A 7,339-nucleotide genomic window follows, 5' to 3' on the forward strand; every position below is an offset into this window, starting at 1 on the left:
TTTGGTGTAATTTTATTGTCAGCTTGGTTTCCGATTGACCTTCCTGTCAGCGCCTTCTATGTATTCACTGACTTGAATTGAAATTCATGCACAACGAATCATTTGGACTCAGCAAAAAACGTTTGTTCTCCCTGGGAAAGACCCATCACCTTTTTGGAGGCCTCCAGGGGGAAGTGAGAGGCCCTATGCATCAAGGGACAGGCACTGCAAGTCCAAAGGAAATCCCACCTGGCCAGTAATTAGTAGAGACTCTTTGATGTAGGGCAGACAGGTGGGAGGGCACAGTTAGAGTAGCAAGAGAGTTCCCAGAAGGGTCCCACCATCTTGGAATCTCTCTGGGCTCCAACCTGCCATTGGGCCCCTCCCCACATCCTGCAAGCAAAGCACTCTGGGACTGACATTTCCAGACAAAATACTCTGAACACAGTAGCCAGAGTTGTAACACTTCCAGAGGGCTAGAGGTGAACCAATCCACTTTGGCAGATTGCCTATTTAAGGTGTCCCAACCCCTGTGGAATCAGATTTGGATTACAGAAATAGTATGTCACATGAAACCTTGTTCAGGTACAGTCTGCCCCAAAGTCCTCTTCCATGGAGGTAAAGAAAAAGGCTCCAGAAAGGAGGAAGCCCTTCCCAGAGGACCATTTACGGTGACTTGCTGGCTGGACAAGGCCTGCTGCAAGCTGAGACCTCTGTTATGCAGGAACCTGGTTACTGTCTGCGGCAGCCTTTGCAAAGCTCTCTGGCAACCTTCCCTGCTGAAAAGTGAAGAACAAGGACCTCCCTTCCCCCTGGACTGATAGGATGGGGTGACCCAGCAACCACAAGTCAAGAACCAGCTCTGGGAATGGTTTGCCCACTGTGTTTCATCGTCGAGCCAGCTCAAATGTTTTGTGTTACTTTTTTGACCACTGCAAGCTTCCAAAGCTGACTTTGACACTCACTGCTTCTCAATAGGATGTCAACCCGTCAAGCCGCTGTCTCGACCATCACCTGCTTGTGCCCCAGACATTTCAGCCCATCAACACTAAAGACCTCCATCAGATCATTGGATCTTCCATCTCGACCATAGCCTGCATGTTCGTCACCCAAGTCAAGCTGATCACTACTACATGACTGAATTTCATCGCTGGACCGTCTTGAGCATACTCAACGGTTTCGATAGACTCAATCTGTTGGGAACAATCATCTAAAAAAACTTGCCAACTCAACGCATTGTAAAGTGCTTAGAAGCTGGTCTCAATGCTGTTGTGCCACAAAAACATCTTTTAAAGGTATTTGAAGAGATTCTGTCCCCATGGTCTGCCTTAAAAAGCCCTAGTGATATTTTAAGGCCCCACACTGCTTCCCTTTTAAAGACCTTATTCATTGAACTGGACTTTGCTACTGAACGTCATGTCTGTGCACACCTGTCTTTAGACCCAACATGCCGCCTTTCATTACAAAGGGCCTCATTACGGGTCCTAATGAATTACCGGCGCCTGACTTCCCGGTGCCACCGGGCTATTCTGAGTCCAGTGGCCGGGAGGTCAGGCGCCAGTCATTTTGTAATTCCCCATTTCCACTGAGTCCCATGGGACTCAATAGGATTTGGGAACACGGAAGCACCGGCACCATTAATAACAGTACCAGTGCTTCCGTTACGGCATGCTTACCGTGGCCGCTGTGTCCGGCAGGATCTGCCCTGTTGGGCACAGCAGCTCCAGCAAGCAAACCCCTAGTGTGCCGGTCCGGTTGTTAACGGACCGGCATACTCGTAATGAGACCCAAAGTCTTCATATTCTGTGTTTTTATAGTGTTTTTGAGGAGTGTTTGTGTATTTTAGTTTAAAGATTCCTATATATTAATAGAACCTTGGTTGGACATTCTTTTATTTTGGTACCCCAGTACTATTACTGTTTTGGATGCTGTGCTAGCTGACATTGCTCCTGAAGAGTATACTCTGCCCACGTTACCACAAGAGGTGAAGGAGTTATAACTTTGCCAGTTTCACCTTTATGTTTGGGATCATTGCTGGTTTAGTCGTATTACACGGCTGAGGAGGAGTTTTTATCCACTACTCATCACTGTACTCATGAGTGGCAGTAATCATTTTGTCATGCAGACACAGTTGTGGAATTCTGCTATTCAGCAGGCTGTTCCTACAAAGTTTGTGCATGAGTGGCCAAAACACCCTCCAAATCTATGTATGTAGATACCATGCACATGACAGCCAGGTCACTTCCTTGCAAAACGTCTAGAGGGTTGTTGTCCTTGTTAGGGAGAATTTGCAGAAATTTGCTAATTCCTCTCTACCTTAGAGACCCCCAGCAACTTTGCTGGATTTTGAGGACTAGAACTTTTAACCTGGAGAGAGTGAGACCCTTTTTTCCACTCTCTCATGTATTTGAATGTGATTTTGAACACTGTGTTTCTTTTGGTTGTGGAGTCTGACAAATTCCATAGGCATCATCTTTTACATTGTCACACGGCACCTTCAGTGCAGTGGCACAGGGAAGTCTTTCAGATTTCACCAAGGTTGAAATACCTTCTCTTGGATAAACTACTGTTTCCAAGAGCAATAAAGTGAAATTGACTTTACTTACATTTGTAACTTTCTAGACCCAGCACACACTATCTTACAATAGGGTGCTGGAGGGGTTACTTAGTATCCCCTTTGTCTAGCTTCTCATGTAACATTTTTATGTTACCCTTTCCTCGATTAATGCCTGGTGGCAGTGGTTTCGTTTTAACTACCAAGGTGTGCATTTACCGCGGGTTGCATTGGCAGCTGCAGTAAAGCACCCATGGGTGCCATTTTTGTCAAAATGGCCCTGGTGTTCTTTTTTCGCCATTTCTTTGTGGAAAGGTCCTTCTTGAGATTTACTTTTCGCACCAAACCAGGTTTGGTACCTTTGTTCATTTTGCCTTTGGTGGTATTCACGAGTGAAGCTTGCCTCTGACTCCAGGGTGTCTGGCGGGTGCAGGAAGCGAGGGAGGTGCCCCAAACTCCCTGTGCTTAGTCTCCTAGGAGACAGGAATTAACTCTTAAGTGATTGGCCGGCTGGCTGTCCGGCAAGGGCAGCCAACCTGGTGGGTGACTGACAGCTAGTCTGGAATGAATGGGAGAAACCTGCATAAAAGGCAAGGCTTTTTGGCTTGGAAGGCACAGTCGACCACTAAACGAAGGAATCCGAAGAAGAACTTGAAGAGGACGCCTGCTGCAACTCCTGGACTGTTGGTTCCAAATTCGTATCGACAGAGAAGCCCCTGCAAGGACGACTTCTCCCTTTTGAGTTGGTTGGACCAATCAACTCCAAAGTAAGCCACCTGGACATCCTCTTGGAGCTGGTTGAAATGCCACTGCAGTTGCTGCTAGAACCGAATAGCCAGGGAGAGGAACACCAGATTGTGTGCGTTGCTTTTAATCTGGCCAAGAGCTCCAGGAAGATCCTCCGGACTCACAGAAAGCAGGACTGACCGAGCTTGAGCCGCCTCAACAGAGTGTGGGACTCCAGATGCAAGGAAAGCCCATCTCAACAACCAGGAACCGCAGTGTTGCTATTTACGATAGACGCAATGAGCTGAAACACCGAAGTGCCACTTGTTTGAAGATTGCCGGTTGCGGTCGGTGACCGTCTCATTGCAGTGCAGGAGTCCCCAGATGTCCTCTCTCTTGTCCCCATGACTGCGGCCCAGGAACACCAGAATCTGTAGAGCTGTACAGAAACAGAAGTCAACCACTGCACTTTTCTTCAACCTAAAGATACTGTAAAGTCTGAGAGAATTTACCTCCTGTTGTGCCACCTTGCTTGTCCTCGTTGAAGACTTGTCTCGGTTGCATCTGTAGAGTTGCTACAAGCTTCTTTACCTCACAAGCCTAATCAGATTGTGGCCCTACTTTGATTTCTTCTTATTCTACAAAGACTTTGTAAACATTGTGCAAGACTTTTACTTACCTGCAAGAAGTGCTTCAGTTCCCCTTGACTTTTGCTTGCTTAACATTGGCTGGCCTGGCTCCCAGAATGACCCTTCTCTCTTCTGCTTATGTGTTTTGTTTTGTATTTGAGTGTTACTATTATATTGCCCCTTCTGAAGAAGGCTTACTCTAACTGACTGTTAAATAAATTAATAACTGTTTAATCAAGAAACCTTGTGTGTAAGAGTTTATTTGAATACTTGCCACAGTGAATCTCTTTGTAACTCCCCTACAGCTCACATTGACCCCTCTTAAGATAAGCCTGGCTGCTCAACACGCTACCAACCTGTGTAGTACAGCCTTATACCAAAGGTTGGGTTCCTATTGCCAGGAGGTCAGGGTTGTTGTAGTGCATACAAAGGGTACTGCATACAATCTTGCCTCACAGTCCTGAACAGTCACAGTTAGCTGTACTATTTTGTCAACCACCTGTATGGGCACAATGGCAGTAGAAAGTGGAGAGTGGCAACAAAGGCCCCCTGTAGAAGGTACCTGGTTGGATCAGTGTCCAGTCTACTATGTGATGCTTGCTCTGTGTCGTAGTGCACAGTGTCTGCACACAGTGTCTGGCCAGTAACACATTGGGCCTCATTACGTCTGTGGCGGCCACGGGATGAACGGTGCCGGTAAGGCACCAGCACCGATCAGACCAGGCGTGCAGAGCGGCACCCGCGAGCAGGGCAGGATTGTAGCAATGGTACCGTTATGAATGGTAACGCTGCTACCATCCTCCCCATTCACATTGAGCCCTATGGAGGCTCTGGGTCCCACGAAAGGGAATTACCAGGCCCGCAAATGTTGGAATGGCCCGGTAAGTCCCCTTTTGCGGAACCCGGAGCCGAACCCTAGTTTAGGGGTAGCCATGCCCTTGCTAAGGGCATGGCTACCTCCAAACTCGTAATGAGGCCCATTGACTTCCCAAAGGGCTTACACACATCTTATAATAAAGTGGCCTTTTTTGATAGGAGAGGTAGACCTTTGCACCCACCTAAGTCTCTGGGCTGATGGGGAGGGCAGTGGGTTATGTTTAGCCTCACAATTGGAGACACCTTTGGACATGGCACTCAAGAAGTTAATGAAGACACTCCACAGGTACTTGTGAGTATTCAATGGAATCCCGTCCAAAACCTCCCGGTGTTGGTCCCCGATTCCATTTGAAACTAGGACAATCACTGAGGAGATGAATGTGTTCTCCTCACATTGGATGGCTGGGCTGCTGGCACCCCCACCCCTCAAAATCCTAAGCTTGCAACTGGGATCCTTCCTTCAATGTGTAAGATTCCCACAGTGCCAACACCTTCAGTAACTGCACTAGCCACTAGGCTTACTCCAATAACTACTGTGGGGTTTGCTCTCCGTTTGCCCTGCAGCCCCATTGGGACTTACTTGTCCCTTTTTTTTAGGAGGTCCTGGGTAGATTGAACTGCTTTTTATTAACCTCCGATGCCTGAAAAGGCCACTGTCCCTTTTGGTTTTTTCAGTGAGCAACCCACAGGTCTTCAGTCATGGGTGCCCGGGGCAATGCCAGTAGTTATGATTATTTAATAACCTTCCACCCATCATATTTTGGTTATACCCGAGCCACTACTTGCATTTTCCAGAGTCAGGATGGTGTTGACACATCTCAGGAAATATTCCATAATTGGACTTTAAACATTCCAGCATGTTTGTCCTCTTTGTTCCCACAAATCCACCTACTGAGATTCCTCGTATCTCTAGTCAGACACGTTTCCAAACTAACATACTTTTAATTGCATGAATCCTGGACACTCCCTAAACTTTCATCTGCTTATCTAATGCTATGTTTCTTTTGCCTCCTCAAACACAAATCTACAGTACATGTGAGCACGTTCTGAATGAATCGCTTTATCGGCCGCAGATCTTGGTACTGGTTTGGCCCCAATCTAAATGTTTGATACTGATTGTGTACAGCCTTTCCATATGATGTTTACCATTTCACCACTGAAAGACTTTGTCATTCAATGGGGGCGGGCGCTCGCTCTTTCGTGCGCTATACCTGCCCACAGAGACGCAACGAGCAGAAGGTCAGGTTCAACACTGGTTATACACTAGCAGCAGCCAGAGTTCGAACCTGGTGGTAGCCTCATCAACTGGGCAACGCCACAATCAACTGGACCCCATGATTCAATCTTAGCACCACTTCCACAGTTAACGCATTCATTAATAAATACATTTTCCACATGTGGCATTTATTGTGAATGCATTGGGTTTGCTTTTCTGTTTTGATTTTTCCCTGGCTTTTTCATGCGTTTTTACTAAAGAGATACATATTTTGTAATGTGGCCCTTGTGCAGCCTTCTCGCACCATCTTCCTGTTGGTGCGCTCCACGTCTCGCTGCTAATCGTGGGCACCTGGCGCCGTCCCGGCTTGCTGCTTACAAACGCGACTGGCTCTCGCAGTTGTGCGACACTGTCACTGTACCTGCGGGGGTGTTCCGCTCATCGCCTGTACCGTCGTGGGGCTGATTACATTACGCCTGCATCCCTCGTCCTGGCATCTTCCTCGTGGGCTGTGGGGTTCTGGCCTCTGTGGTCGTGCAGCAGTGCCGGAGGGGCACATGGGGTTGTGGTTGTTTGATCCAGACGTGAGGTGCACTACAAATAAAGGGCCCACCCTGCCGGCAGTTCCGGGCACTAGAGACCACAGGAGTGTTGTATGCTTTATCTGATCCCACGTTCCCCCAGCTGGGCCACCGATGCAGGCCCTGCTCATTCCTCTCTCCGCCAGCTGCACCGGCAGGGAGGAACTTGATGAGATGAGGGAGCGGAACATGCGCACTGCTGATTACATGCCATAAAACCCCCCACACGCCCACGACACGGGCACATTTTTGGAAACACAGTGGGGGTACCATCCCCCAGCCAAAATTCAAGCATCTACAAAACGAACCCAGCAACACAGTGTATGCCACTGTGGAACCAATGTTTTTTTTCCTCTTGAATCATTATCAAGCAGCACACAGTGGTGGAAATGGAAAAAATCTGGTGGGGGATCCCACAAGGCCCGGGGTGGGGGCGGAGTTTTGGTGGTGGGCAGTGTCTGAGGAGGCGGGGTTTAGAGGGGCGGAGCTGGCAGGTGACCTCCGATCAAAGGAAATGTCCAAAATAATAGTTTAAACGGCACAATTTCTTTCATGCTACTTCTTTTTCAAGCCATATATCAATTCCACTTTAAACAACTTCCATGATGCTGGTGCACACTGTCAGGTTGTTAGTGAGGGTTAGACAGCCCGCCCACATCGTTGGGTGGGCAGACTGCCGTTGCGGTCTTAGTTCCCGGCACAAGGGAAGTGACGTTGGGCTAGGGAGGGGGCGGGACATGGGGAGGGCAGTTCCTGTTGGGAGAAAGAATAAAGAGGT

General features: G+C 48.2%; 1 protein-coding gene across 1 annotated transcript in view; it reads right to left on the reverse strand.

The window, feature by feature from the left end:
• Positions 1–6,573, reverse strand: part of CENPU (centromere protein U) — a 797,426-nt gene extending 790,853 nt beyond the window's left edge. Inside the window, exon 1 of the mRNA XM_069631498.1 lies at positions 6,402–6,573. The gene's annotated coding sequence lies outside the window, so the exon portion shown is untranslated. The remainder of the gene's footprint in view (positions 1–6,401) is intronic.
• Between the last annotated feature and the right edge of the window lie 766 nt (positions 6,574–7,339).

This window comes from Ambystoma mexicanum, chromosome 6q, assembly GCF_040938575.1.
Source record: "Ambystoma mexicanum isolate Mex_15411 chromosome 6q, UKY_AmexF1_1, whole genome shotgun sequence".
NCBI classification, from domain to species: Eukaryota; Metazoa; Chordata; class Amphibia; order Caudata; family Ambystomatidae; genus Ambystoma; species Ambystoma mexicanum.